Source organism: Galeopterus variegatus, unplaced genomic scaffold (genome assembly GCF_000696425.1).
Source record: "Galeopterus variegatus unplaced genomic scaffold, G_variegatus-3.0.2 Scaffold5283, whole genome shotgun sequence".
Taxonomy (NCBI): Eukaryota; Metazoa; Chordata; class Mammalia; order Dermoptera; family Cynocephalidae; genus Galeopterus; species Galeopterus variegatus.
Window position 1 is genome coordinate 22,039 of NW_007731394.1, and position 15,648 is coordinate 37,686.

The following is a 15,648-nucleotide window of genomic DNA, read 5'->3' on the forward strand; positions in this document are numbered from 1 at the left end:
TATGATTATCTCAGTAAATGCAGAAAAAGCATTTGACAAAATTCAACATCCCTTCATAATAAAGACTCTCAACAAATTAGATATAGAGGGAAAGTACCTCAATGCAATAAAAGTTGTATATGACAAGCCCACCACCAATATCCTGAGTGGAGAAAAACTGATTGTTTTTCCCATAAGAACAGAAACGAGGCATTATGCCCAGTCTCACCACTTCTATCAGACATAATACTAGAGGTACTACCCAGAGGAATCAAGCAAGAGAAAGAAATAAAGGGCATCCAGATTGTAAAAGATGAAGTCAAACTGTCCCTATTTCCAGATGACATGATACTATATATAGAAAAACCTGAAGGCTCTATCAAAAAACTCAGAGCTGGTTAATTTCAGTAATGTCACAGGATACAAAATCAACACTCAAAAATCAGTTGCATTTATATTCTCAAATAATGAGCTAACAGAAAGAGAAATTAAGAAAGTAAGCCCATTTACAACAGTCAGTAAAAAAGTAAAATACCTAGGAATCAATTTAACTAACGAGGTGAAAGATCTCTACAATGAGAACTGCAAACCAATACTGAAAGAAATTAAACAAGACACAGAAATTGAAAGACATTCAATGCTCTTAAACCAATATTGATACATTATTATTAAACGAAATCTATCCTTTATTCAGATTTCCTTAGTATTAAATTCTGACTTCCTTGTTTTGTCACTTCAAGAATGTTATATAATTGAATTCACAGAGTATCTACTCTTCTCAGACTGGCTTCTGTCATTTAGCATTATGCGTTTATGATTCATCCATATTGTTGCATGGATTTACTTTAATCATTATCTTACTGGTTGTATTCAAGAAATATTTACTTTTTACTACATAAAGTAAATAGTGGTTTGGTAGCTCATTCCTTTATTGTTTCTGGATAGGATTCCATTGTATGGATATACCACAGTTTATCCATTCACCTATTGAAGATATCGTGGTTGCTTCCAATTTTTGGTGATTATCAGTAAAGCTGCTCTAAACATTATAGCACTTATTTTTGTATGTAGGTAAGTTTCCAATTCGTGTGAGTAACTATAAAGGAGCATGGTTACTGCATTGCATGGTATATTTAGCATGATAAGAGATTGTCATATTCTCAAAAATTATAAAAAGAAATTGCCATATTTTCTTTCAAAGTGGATATATACCATTTTGCATTTCCACAGCAATGTTAGAGAGTTCTACTTGCTCTTCATCCTTGACAGAATTTTTAATTTTCAATATATATATTTTTACATTTTAGCCTCTCTAATAGATATCATGGCATCTCCTCATAGATTTAATTTGCATTTTGCTAACTGAGAGATTAATTATCTTTTCATGTGCTTATTTTCCACCTGTGTGTAATATTTGGTGAAGTGTCTGTTCAAGTCTGTTGTTCTTTTTTTAAGTTTTGTTTTTGTTCTTACACTTGAGTTTAGAGAGCTCCTTATATATTCTGTATATAATATATGTTCTTCAGTGGGTGAATGGACAAAACAAACTGTGGTGCATCCATACAGTGGAATCCTATTCAGAGATAAAAATTAATGAACTTCACAGAGCAAAAGATTTTAATTTTGATGAACTCCAGTTTATTATTCTTTTCTTTATTTATCATGCTTTTGCCGTCATTTCTAAGAAATCCTCATCTAATCTCTAAAAGTTTGATTTTTTAAAAATCTTTAGATCACTGATCAAATGTGATTTATTTTTTGGATAAGGTTTAAGGTTTAGGTGTATGTTTTCAAATTTATGTGCATAGAATTGTTCATACTATTCATTATTATTATGTTAAAGTCTTTGGTGTGTTTAAGATATTCCCCCTTTCATCGATGGTATTTGTGCCAACTCTTACTTTTTTTTTCTTTGCTTTATGCTTTCCCATTTCATTGATTCATTGTCCATCACTTTTTTCTGTTGTTTTATGTTTCTACTCTTATTTCAACATGACCCTTACTACTGCTTTATTTGGGTTTATTTTTCTCTTCTTTTACTATATTGCTTTTCCCCTATATTCTTACTTTAATATTTAGTTTTATTTTTGAAACATAATTGATTGTATGTAGCTATGTGTTACAGTGTTGAATATTGACACCTGTGTGTGTTATGTGATGCTCAAATCCCATATTCTTAAGGTGGAAGTTTAGATTGTTAATTTGAGATCATTTTTCTTTCACAACACATATATTTAATGCTATAATTTTTCTCTCACCACTGCTTTAGTAGCGTGCCACTAATTTTGGTGTGTTGTATTTTTATTTTTGTTTGGTTTCAAATATTCTCTAATTTCCCTCTATATTTTATCTTTGATCCATAGATTATTTAGAGGTATGTTGTTTTCAAGTATTTTGAGATTTTCCTATTATCATTCTGATACCAATTTCTAGTTTCATTCCATTATGATAAGAGACAATAATTGTGTAATTTCAATCATGTTAAATATGTTGATGTTTGCTTTGTGACCCAGAATATGTTCTGTCTTGGTGAATGTTCCATTCACATTTTAAAAGTATGTGTTTTCTGCTATTGTAAGGTGGGAAGTTCTATAAATGTCAATCAGATCTAGTAGGTTGATGATAGTGTTCAGTTTTTCTATATTCTTGCTGATTTTCTTTTTACTTGTTCTATTGATATCTAAGAGAGGGCTGTTGAAGTCTCCAGCATAGAATCTTTTCTACCAGATAGTTTCCTTTGCCATCTCCCTTTATATTTCTTTATACATACATATTACATTTATATACATGAAAAATATCATGAGACAACTTCCAATTTTTTGCTTTTATCCTTTAAACCTATTTAAAATGACTCAAGACAGGAATAATTACCTATTATATTTACCCATATAGTTAGCATTTCTGTTATTCTTTCTTAATTCTTGATATTTCAAGTTTCGTTCTGTTAAAAATTTCCTTCTCTATAATTTCCTTTAGCAGTTCTTTCAGAGCAGATCTACTGACAATAATTTCTCTTAATTTTTTTTTCATGTGGAAATATCTTCATTTCCATTTAACTGAGGGACGTTTTCAGTGGATGCAGAATTATATAGGATTATGAATTGAGAAGATGCTTTTTCTTTCTGCATCTATAAATGTGCCACTTCATTAAACTCTTCATAGTTTCTGATAGGAAATCCACAGTTATTCAAATAGTGGTTCCTGTTTAAGTAATACATATAATACATAGTTTTCATGTGGGCGCTTTTAATTTTTTGTCTCGGTCTTTCCTTTTCAGTAGTTTGATTATGATGTGTCTGGCATGGATGTCTTTGGGTTTATCATATTTAAGGTTCATTAAGCTTTTTGACCCAGTAGGTTTATATATTTTGACAAACCTGGGAAGTTTTCAGCCATTATTTACTCACATATTTTCAGCACTGCTCACTTTCTCTTCTCTGTGACTCACTTGACATGAGTTTTACACCTTTTGTTATTATTCCACAGATATTTAAGATTCTGTTAAACTTTTTTCAATATTTTCTCTCTGTTCAGATTGGATAAGTTCTGTTGATCTAGTTTAAAGTTCATCTTCTATTTTATTTGTAATCCCCATTCTGCTATTGAGGCCATTCGATGACTTTTAAATTTTGGTTATTACATTTGTAAATTCTAAAATTTTCATTTTATTTTTCTATTTATATTTTATTTTTTTCCTGATAGTTTTAATTTTTCTATTTGTTTTAAGAGTATTCATGATAATTTTGTAGGAGCAATTTTATAATAGCTGCTGTAAGGTTTTAGAGAATTCCCACAACTGTATGATCTTGGCATTGGCATCTATTGATTATTGAATTTTTAATTAGCTTTATTGAGATACAATTCACCTACATTTTGCCTATTCATACTGTACAATTCAATTATTTTTAGTATATTCACATAGTTGTGCAACCTTCACTATGATATAATTTTAGGATGCTTTTATCATTCCCAAAAGAAATTCTGTACGCATTAGGAGCCAATCCCCATTCCCTCTCTTATCTTCCTTGGGCTAAGCAAATACTAATTTACTTACTTTTGGTATGTAGATGAGCTAATTCTGTATGTTTCATATAAGTGGAATAATATAATAGGTAGTATGTTGTGAGTGATTTCTTCAATTTAACATAATGTCATCAAGGCTCATTCATGTAGCGTATATAAGTACTTCATTCCCTTTTTGGGCAAATAACATTCTATTGCATAGATATACCATATTTTTCTTATCCATTTATGAATTGGTAGACATTAGGGTTTTTTTTTTCAGGTTGTGACCATTATGTGTAAAGGTATGAACCTATGTGTACAAATTTCATGTCATTTTGATTATATCTAACCTAGTGGGTGTGAAGTGTTATTATACTGTATTTTTTAAATTAATATACTTAATTTTATTAAGCCAGTTTTAAGCTTACAGAAAAATTGATTGTAAAATGTAGAGAATTCCCATATACTCCTGTCCTCTCACGCACAGTTTCCCCTATTATTAACTATTTGCATTAGTGTAGTAGATTTGTTATAATTGACAAACAAATATTGAAACCTTATTAAATAAAGTTAATAGTTTATGTAAGGGTTCAGTGTTAGTTTTATATTGTTCTATGGATTTTCATAAATGTATAATATCATAAATCTATCATTAGAGTATCATACAGAATAGTTTTACCGCCCTGAAAATAGTTTCAATCCCCTGTGCTCCACTTGTTCATCCCTTCTTCACTTTCCCTGAACATCTGGCAACAACTGATTTTTGTACCGCCTCTATAGTTTTGCCTTTTTTGAGGTGTTATGTATCAAAATCATACAGTATGTAGCATGTTAAGGCTGGATTTTCTCACTTTGTGATATGCATGTAAGATTCCTCCATGTCTTTTTATAGGTTGATACCTCATTTCTTTTTATTGCTGAATAATATTCCATTGTATTGATGTGCCACAGTTTATCTGTTCATCTATGGATGGACATCTTGGTTGCTTCCAAGTTTTAGCAATTATAAATGAAGCTCCTATATTCTTTTTTTGCCAATAAATCTTTATTTTGGATATATTTTTTAAAGAATTAACTCACTTAATTTTAATTGCCACACAATAGTTGTACATTTTTATGGAGTACAATGTGATATTTGGATACATGTATACAATTTACAATGATCTAATCAAGGTAATTAGCATATCCATCACCTCATACATTTGTCATTTCTTTTGATTGGGAACATTCAGCATTCTCTCTTCTAGCTATTTGAAATTGTACAATAAAGTGGTGTTAACTATAGCCATCCTACAATGCTATAGAACAGTAGTACTTATTCTTTCTTTCTAGCTGTACTTTTGTATCCATTCACAAACATTTCCCTATCACCTCCTCCTCCCTACACTTCCCAGGCTCTCCTATTATTCCATTCTCTACTTCTATGAGATCAGTATTTTTTTCTTCCACATATGAATGAGAACATGTGGTATTTATCTTTCTGTGCCTGGCTAATTTTGCTTAATATAATGTCCTCCAGGCTCAACCATGTTGCTGGAAATGACAGGATTTCATATTTGTTATGCCGTATAGTACTCTATTATATGTATATCCAACCATCAGTTGATGAAGACCTAGGTTGATTCCATGTCTTGGCTATTGTGAATAGAGCTGTGATAAACATGGGGATACACATATTCCTTCAACATGATGATTTCCATTCCTTCGGGTATATACACAGCAATGGAATTGCTGGGTCATATGGCAGTTATATTTGTAGTTTTCTGAGGAATCTCCATACTATTTGCCATAATGTACACTATTTACATTCCCACCAACAGTATGTAAGAGTTCCCCTTTCTCCACATCTTCACCAGCATTTATTTTTTAATATTATTTTTTAATAATAGCCATTCTGACTGGGGTGTGATAATATCTCCTTGTGGCTTTGATTTGCATTTTCCTCATGATTAGTGATCTTGAACATTTTTTCTTGTTTTTGTTGACTATTTATATTCCTTCTTTTCAGAAGTGTCTATTCAGATCTTTTGCCCATTTTAAAAATTGGATTATTTGTTTTTTTGTTATTAAGTTGTTTGAGTTCCTTGTATATTCTCAATATTAATCCCGTATTGACTGAGTAGTTTGCAAATATGTTCTTCTGTTCTACAGGTTGTCTCCTTGCTCTGTTGATTCTTTCCTTTGTTATACAGAACCTTTTTAGTTCTATGTAATTCCATCTGTCTATTTTTCTTTTGTTGCCTGTGATTTTGAGGTCTTATTCTGGAAATCTTTGACCAGACCAATATCCTGAAGTGTTTCTTCCATGTTTTCTTCTAGTAGTTTTATCAGGTCTTACAGTTAGATCTTTAATCCATTTTGAGTTGATTTTTGTATGTTTTGATAAATGGGAGTCTAGTTTTATTCTTCTGCAAATGGACATTCATTTTCCCAGCACCATTTGTTGAAGAGACAGTCCTTTCCCCAGTGTATATTCTTCATGCTTATGTTGCAAATCAGTTGGGTGTAGATACATGGATTTATATCTGGATTCTCTATTCTGTTCCTGTGGTTTGTGTGTCTCTTTTTTGTGCCAGTGTCATGCTGTTTTTATTGTTATAGCTTTGTAGTATATTTTGAAGTCAGATGGTGTAATATCTACAGCTGTGTTCATTTTGCTCAGAACTGCATTGGTTACTCAGGATTTTTTTGTGGTTCCATGTGAATTTTAGGATTTTTAAAATATTTCCATGAAGAATGTCATTGGTATTTTTAATAGGGATTGCACTGAATCTTCAGATTGCTTTGGGTAGTACAATCATTGTAACAATTTTGATTCTTCCAGTCCATGAACATTGGATGTCTCTTCCTTTTTTGTGTGTCCTCTTCAATTTCTTTCATTATTGTTTTATGGGTTTACTTGTAGAGATATTTAACTTCCTTGTTTAAATTTATTTCTAGATTTTTTTTTTGTAGGTGTTGTAAGTGGGATTGCTTTCTTGATTTGTTTTTTCGTATTTTTTTAAAAAAATGTTTGTTTTGTTTTTATTGGTTTTGAATATTCATGGGGTACAAAGCAAATTGTCACCACTCGTTCCTAAGATGTGATGGCCAGATCCATACTGGCAACATGTTGATTATGACAAAATGTGATTATACCCTGTGTCCCCAACCAAATTATACCCTCAGTTATCCCAAACCTCCCTCCCCATCCCCTTTCCCACTCCACTTTGTATGCTTAGGTACATTATCTCCCTCTGCAAGTCCAATGCTCCACTCTACTCTTTCTTTCCTTTCTTCTTTATCTCTTAGCTCCCACTTATGAGAGATTACATCCAGTATTTATTCCTCTGTGCTTTGCTTATTTCACTCAACATAAGTTTCTTCAAGCTCATCCATGTTGTTGCAAATGGAAGAATTTCATTCTTTTTTATGGCAGAGTAGCATTCCCTGGTATATATATACCACAGTTTCCTTATCCAATCATCCATTGATGGACATTCAGGTTGGTTCCATATCTTAGCTATTGGCAACAGAGCTGCAATGAACATGGGAGTACAGGTATCACTTCAACATGATGTTTTCCATTCCTCTGCGTATATACCCAGAAGTAGGATTGCTGGATTGTATGGAAGATCTATCTGTAGTTATTTGTGAAACTTCCATACTGTTTTCCATAGTGGTTGTACTAATTTACAGTCCCACGAACAGTTTAGGAGTGTACACTTCTCTCTTCATCCTTGCCAGCATTTGTTAGTCTCATTCATTTTGATTATAGCCAGTCTAACTGGGATGAGATGATATCTCAATGTGTTTTTAATTAGCATTTCCCTGATGACTAGTGATGTTGAGCATTTTTTCATGTACATATTGGCCATCTGTATGTCTTCCTTTGAAAAATGTCTATTCAGTTCCTTTGTCCATTTTTTAGTGGGTTATTAGTTTTTTTTACTGTATAATTGCTTGAGTTGCTTATATATTATGGATATTAATCCCTTATTGGATGCATAGTTAGCAAAATTTTTCTCCCAGTCTGTAGGTTTTTGTTTCACTCTGTTGATTGTTTCCTTTGCTGTGCAGAAGCTTTTTAGTTTGATATAGTCCCATTTGTTTATTTTTTCCATTTGTTGCTTGTGCTTTCAGGGTCATGATTGTAAAGTCTTTGCCCACACCTAGATCCTGATGTGTTTCACTGATATTTTACCTTAGTAATTTTTCAGTTTCAGTTCTTATATTAAGTCTTTAATCCATTTTGAGTTGATTTTAGTATATGGTGAGAGGTGCACGTCTAGTTTCATTCTTCTAAATACGGATATCCAAGTTTCCCAGCACAATTTATTGAAGAGGCTGTCTTTTCCCCAATGTATGTTTTTGATCCCTTTGACAAATATTAGATGGTTGTGATTTCTGAGGCGTGATTTCTGGGTTCTCTCTTCTGCTGCAATGGTCCTAGTGTCTATTTTGATGCCAGTACCATGCTGTTTTGGTTACTATAGCTTGGTAGCATAATTTGAAGTTGGGTAGTGTTATGCCTCCAGCTTTATGTTTTTTGTTCAGGATTGCTTTGGCTATTCAGGGTCTTTTGTTGTTCCATCTGAATGTTGAAATTGCTTTTTCCATTTCTGTGAAGAGTGTTATTGGTATTATGTTGGGGATTGCATTGAATCTGTAGATAGCTGGGGTAGTATAGACATTTTCACAATGTTAATTCTTCCAATCCAAGAGCATGGAATGTCTATTCATTATTTTGTGTCTTCTTTAATTTTTTTCATTAGTGGTTTGTAGTTGTTCTCATTGTAGAGATCTTTCACCTCCTCGGTTAAATTGAATCCTATGTATTTTATTTTTTTTGTGACTGTGGTAAATGGGCTTACTTTCATGATTTCTCTTTCTCTTAGCTCATTATTGAAGAATATAAGTTCAACTGATTTTAGGGCATTTATTTTGTATCCTGCAACATTTCTGAAATTATTAACCAGCTCTAGGAATTTTTTGGTAGAGTCCTTAGGTTTTTCTATATATAGTATCATGTCATTGGTAAATAGGGCCTGTTTGTCTTCATATTTTCCAAACTGGATGCTCTTTATTTCTTTCTCTTGCCTGATTGCTCTGGCTAGTAACTCCAGTACAATGTTAAATAGAAGTGGTGAGAGTGGGTATCCTTGTCTGTTTCTTGTTTTTAAGGGAAAAGCCTTCAGTTTATCCCCATTTAGGATGATACTGGTGGTGGGCTTGTCATAGATGGCTTTTATTTTGTTGAGATACTTTCCTTCTATACCTAATTTATTGAGAGTCTTTATCATGACAGGATGTTGAATTTTGTCAAATGTTTTTTCAGCATCTATTGAGATAGTCATATGGCTTTTGTCCTTGAATTTATAAATATATATGCACCCAATACTGGAGCACCCAGACATATAAATTAAATACTCTTAGACCTACAAAAAGAAATATGCCCTAATGCATTAATGGTGGGTGACCTGAACATCACTCCCTCAGTACGAGACAGATCTTCCAGGCAACAAGTCAACAAAGATACATAGGATTTAAACTACGTTTTAGACAAACTGGACCTGGCAGGTATATATGGAAGATTTCACCCAACAGCTAAAGAATATACTTTCTTCTCATCAGCACATGGAACCTTCTCCAGGATAGACCACATATTAGGTCACAAATCTAGTCTCAGCAAATTTTAAAAAATTGAAATCATTCCAAGTATCTTTTCAGACCACAATGGACTAAAACTGGAAATCAATAACAAGCAAAACTCTGGAAAGTATGCAAATACATGGAAACTAAACAATAGGCTCCTGAGTGACCTATGTGTCCAAGAAGAAATTAAATGGGAAATCAAAAAATTTCTAGAAAATAATGAAAATAAAGATACATCATACCAAACCATGTGGGATACTGTGAAAGCAGTACTAAGAGGCAAAGTTATTTCAATAAACACTTACATCAAAAAAATGGAAAGACTTCTAATAAATGACCTAATACTATGCCTCAAAGAACTTGATAAACAACAACGATGCAATCCTAAACGTAGTAGATGGAAAGAAATAATTAAGATCAGAGCAGAACTAAATGAAATAGAGAACCAAAAAATGATAGAAAAGTTCAACAAAACAAAAGTTGGTCTTTTGAGAAGATACATAAAATAGACAAACCATTAGCCAGGTTAACAAAAACACACACAGAGAAAAGACCCAAATAACAAAAATCAGAAATGAAAAAGGAGACATTATAACTGATACCACAAAATTATGAAGAATAATTAGAGACTATTATAATCAACTGTATGACAACAAATATGAAAACCTGGAAGATATGAATAAGTTTCTGGACACATACAAACTATCCAGACTGAACCAAGAACAGGTAGAAAATGTGAACAGACCAATAACAAGCAACAAGAGAAGCAGTAATCAGCAGTCTGCCAACAAAGAAAAGCCCAGGTCCGGATGGCTGTACAGCTGAATTCCACCAAACCTTTAAAGAGGAATTAATACCAATTCTCCTCAAACTATTGCAAAAAATTCAAAAACAAGCCATTCTCTGAAACTCATTCTATGAGGCCAACATAACTCCGATACCAAAACCAGATAAAGACACAACAAGCCAATAATTACAGGCCAATATCCTTGATAAACACAGATGCAGAAATCCTCAACGAAATATTATCAGTCAGAATATAGCACACATCAAAAAGTAAATGCACCATGATCAAGCAGGATTCATCCCAGGGATGCAAGGATGGTTTAACATACAAAAGTAAATTACTGTGATATATCACATTGATTTCTTTTTCAACTAGTTTTTTGTTGTGTGTAGAAACACTACTGATTTTTGTATGTTGATTTTCTATCTTGGAACTGCTGACTATCTTTATCATTTTTAGGAGTTTTTTTTGTGAAGTCTTTAGGTTATTCTATATAAAAAAAATCATGTTGTCTGCAAATAGGGACAATTTGACTTCCTCCTTTCCAATACAGATGTGCTTTGTTTCTTTCTCTTGCCTTATTTCTCTGGCTAAGACTTTCAGAGAATGGACATCATGTTTTGCTCCAGTTCTTAGAAGAAAAGCTGAAAACTTTTCTATTCAGTAAGATGTTAGCTGTGAATTTGTCATTTATGGCCTTTACTGTGTTGAGGCTCATTCCTTCTATATCTTATTTATTGAGATTATCATGAAGAGATGTTGAATTTTATCAAATGCTTTTTCTGCATGTATTGAGATGATTTTTTTTCTTTCATTCTGCTGATGTGTTGTACCACATACATGGATTTGTGTATGTTGACTCATCCTTGCATTTCTGGGTCCCACTTGATCATGTTGTATCATCTTTTTGATGTGATGTTGGATTCAGTTTCGTAGTATTTTGTTGACAATTTTTGCATCTATTTTCATCAGTGATATTAGCCTGTAGTTTTGTGTATTTGTTGTGTCCTGTGTACTAAGAAGTGCAATTGCTGGATCATATAGTGAGAGCATATTAAGTTTAGAAAGAAACTGAAACTATGTTTTCCAAGATGGCTGTACCATTTTGCATTTTTGCTAGCTGTGAATATGAGTTTCTGTTGCTCTATATCCTTGTCAGCATTTGGTGTTTTCAGTATTTTGGAGTCTAGCCATTCTAATACATGCATAGTGTTATCTAATTTTTTAAAAATTTGTAATTCCCTAATGGCATAAGATGTTGAGCTTAGTTTCATATGGTTATTTGCCATCTGTATATCTTTTTTGGTTAGGTGTCTGTTCAGGATTTTTGCCAATTTTTTAATTGGGATTTTCTTCTTATTGTTGTGATTTAAGAGATCTTTGTATAGTTTGGAAAAAGCCTTATACCACATATGTGATTTGCAAGATTTGTTCCAGGTCTATGGCTTGTCTTTTCATTTTCATAACAGCCTTTTTGGCACAAAAGTTTTAAATCATAATGAAGTTCGAATCATAATTTTTTTTTCATAGATTATGCTTTTAGTATTATGTCTAAAAAGTCATTGCCATACCCAAAGTAGCCTAGATTTTCTCCTATGTTATCTTCGAGAAGTCTTATAATTTTGTATTTTACATTTAGGTCTACAATCCATTTTTAATTAAATTCTTATGAATGATGTAAGGCCTGTGTCTAGATTCATTTATTTTTGCATGTGGATGTCCAGTTGTTTCAGCATCATTTGTTAAAAAAGCTATGATTTCTTCATTGAATTGGTTTTGCCTTTCAGCAAAGATCAGTTGACTACATTTGTGTGGGTGTGGGTCTGCTTCTTGGTTCTCTAGTCTGTTCCTTTGAGATACACACACACACACACACACACAGTGTTTGTTAGTTATCAAATTTGTGGGCATATGGTATTTATAATATTCCTTGATTATTTTTTAAATGTTTTTAGCAGTTGTAGTGATGGCCCTACTTTCATTTCTGGTGTTAGCAATTTATGTCTTCTCTCTCTTTTTTAATTAGCTTGACTAGAGTTTTATCAATTTTATTGTACTTTTTGAAGAGTCATGTTTTTTCATTGATTTCATGTTTTGAACTTCATTGATTTCTGCTTTAATTTTTATTATCACTTTTCTTCTGTTTACTGTATGTTTAATATGATCTTCTTTTTCTAATTTTCTAGGATGAAAGCTGGGATAATTGATTTTATCTCTTCTTTTTAATATATTCATGTCACTCTACAAATTTTCCTCTAAACACTGCATTTATTGCATCCCATAAATTGTGATAAGTTGTATTTTCATTTTAATTTTTTCAAAACATTTTTAATTTACCTTGAGCATTCTATTTTCACCAATATATTATATGTACGTGTGTCATTTAATCTCCCCATATTGGGATTTCTCAGCTATCTTTCTGTTATTGATTTCTAGTATAATTTCATTAGGATCTTGGAGCATACTTTGATTACTATTTTTTAAATTTGTTCAGGTGTATTTTAGGGCCCAGATTGTGGTAAATTTTGGCAAATAATCCAAGTGAATTTAAGAAGAATGTGTATTGTGCTGTTGTTGAATGAAAAATTTATAAATTTCAATTAGATCCAGTTGATTGATGGTGCTATTCAGTTGTACTCTTTCCTGATTTTCTGCCTGCTAGCTCTGTCAATTACTGATGGATGGGTGTCCAACTATAATAGTATATATATTTTTTGCATTGAAATTCTGTTTTGCCTCATGTATCTTAATGTCTGTTAGGCACATTCACCTTAAGAATTCTTAAATCTTCATAGAGAAATGACTCCTTTATTAATAAGTAATTGCCTTCTTTATCCCTGTAATTTTTCTTATTCTGAAGTCTCCATTTTCCGAAATTAATATAGCCAGTCCAGTTTTCTTTCAATTGGTATTAGCATAACATATACTTCTCCATCCCTTTTCTTTTAATCTACTTGTATCTTTATATTTAAAGTTGGTTTCTTGTAGATAACATGAAATTGTGTGCTTTTTTATCCACTAATAACAGTGTTTGTTTTTTAACTGGTGTATTGAAACCATTGACTTTTAAAGTGATTATTGATATAGTTGGATTAATTTCAAATAAATTTGTAATTATTTTTTATTTGTTGCCCTTATTCTTTGTTTTTGTTTTTGCCTTTCATTCTCTTTCTGCTTTCTCTGGTTTTAATTGAGCATCATATATAATTTTGCTTTATTGTTTGTCTTATCATACTAATTACACTTCTTATTTTGCTGTTTTTTGATTCCCCTAAAGATTGCAATATAGATTTACAACTTGCCCACATCCATTTTCAAATAATACTTTACTACTTTATTTTTAGTTCAGTTACCTTATAACCAAGTATTCTCAATTCCATTTTCCTATCCCTTATAACATTTCTATCATTTATTTTACTCATACTTATGTTATAAATTACCAAATACATTTATGCTATTGTTATTTTAAGCATATTATTATTAGATTAATTAATAAGGAAAATAAAAGATTTGGTTTTTCCTTTATTTATTCCTTGTCTAATACTCTTCCCTTCTTTAATATCTATACATGTTTCAGACTTGTATCATTCTTCTTTGTGAAGAACTCCTTTTGACATTTCCTGCACAGCTAATCTACAGGAAAAAAATTTACCATAATTTTCGTTTCACAGATTCTTTATTTCTACTTCATTTTGAAGAATAATGTCATTGGATAAAAAAGTCTAGGTTGGTGTTTATTATTATTTTTCTTTGAATAGTTTAAATATTTAACTTCACTGTCTTTTACTTAAATGGTTCCTTAAGATAAGTCTGATGTAAATATTATCATTGCTCTTCTACAGGTATGTTTTTTATTCCCTCTTGCATCTTTAAGGATATTCTCGTTGTTTTTAATTTTCTTTTTTCTTTTTTCCTTTTTGTCTTTTTTCGTGACCGGCAACGGATCGCAACCCTCAGTGTTGCACCCGTACCGGACCGGGACCGGCAATGGGATCGCAACCCTCGGTGTTGCTCCCGCACCTCGCTCAGCCAGTGAGCGGCTGGTCTGTATGTAGGATCCGAACCCTCAGTGGGAGCGCCGCCGCACTTCCCAAGCGGTGCACTGTAGCACTGCGCCACTGAGTATGATGTGTCTATGTGTAGTTTTTGTTTTTGATTTTTTTGTTTTGTTTGTTTTTTGGTATTTTTCCTGTTTGTTGTTTGCTTACCTTCTGGATCTGAAGTTAGGTGTCTGCAATAAATTCCAAAATTCACAGTCATTTGTTCTTCAGATTTTTTTTTGTGTTTCTGCCTCACTTTCTTTTCCTTCTGGTATTTTCAGTACATATATGTTACACCTTTTAAAATTTTTCCACAATATGGAGGGGAATGCCAGCTCCTGCCACCTGACTTGCTGAGGTGAGCCCAGACCTTTGCAGCAATGGCAACCCATCCCCACTACTTGGACCCACAGGGGAGCACCAGCTCCCACTGCCTGACCCATCGAGGTGAGCCTGGCAGACCCACACAGTGCTGGCAACCCTTCCCTGCTCCTTGGACCTGGAGGGGAGTGCCAGCTCCCACTACCTGATCTGCAGAGGGACTCATTCTATGACCACAGATTCGGGAACAGGACCCAAGGTGTTTTAACATAACCACCACCACACCTACTGTCAAGGAAAGACAATTCGCCACCACAGTAGCAGCCAGGGCCACTCCACAGCCAACGTCAGTTTAATAGAAGCAGCAAACCCTCTACAAAATGAGCAAATGTCAATGAAAAAATACTAGAACTACAAATAAACAGGAACAAATGACACCACTGCAAGAATACAGTAATACTGCAATGTTATACTCCATGGTACAGGGAATCCTTGAAATGCCTGAAAAAGAGTTCCAAGAAATGATGTTAAGAAAACATGAAGAAATAAAGGAAGACTCAGTTAGAGTACACAATGAAACAGGAAAAAATATCCACAATATGAAAGAGGAAATCTACAAAGAGATTAATACCTTATAAAAGAGTGTAGCAGAACTCCAAGAAATGAAAGACTCACTCAGTGACATAAAAAAACAAAACTGAGAGCTTGAGCACCAGGGTAGGGCAAGCACAAAAAAAGAATTTCAGATCTTTTTTTTTTTTTTTTGCTTTTGTCTTTTTCCGTGTCCGGCAATGGATTGCAACCCTCAGTGTTGCCCCCGTACCGGACCGGGGACCGGCAACGGGATTGCAACCCTCGGTGCTGCCCCCGTACCGGACCGGG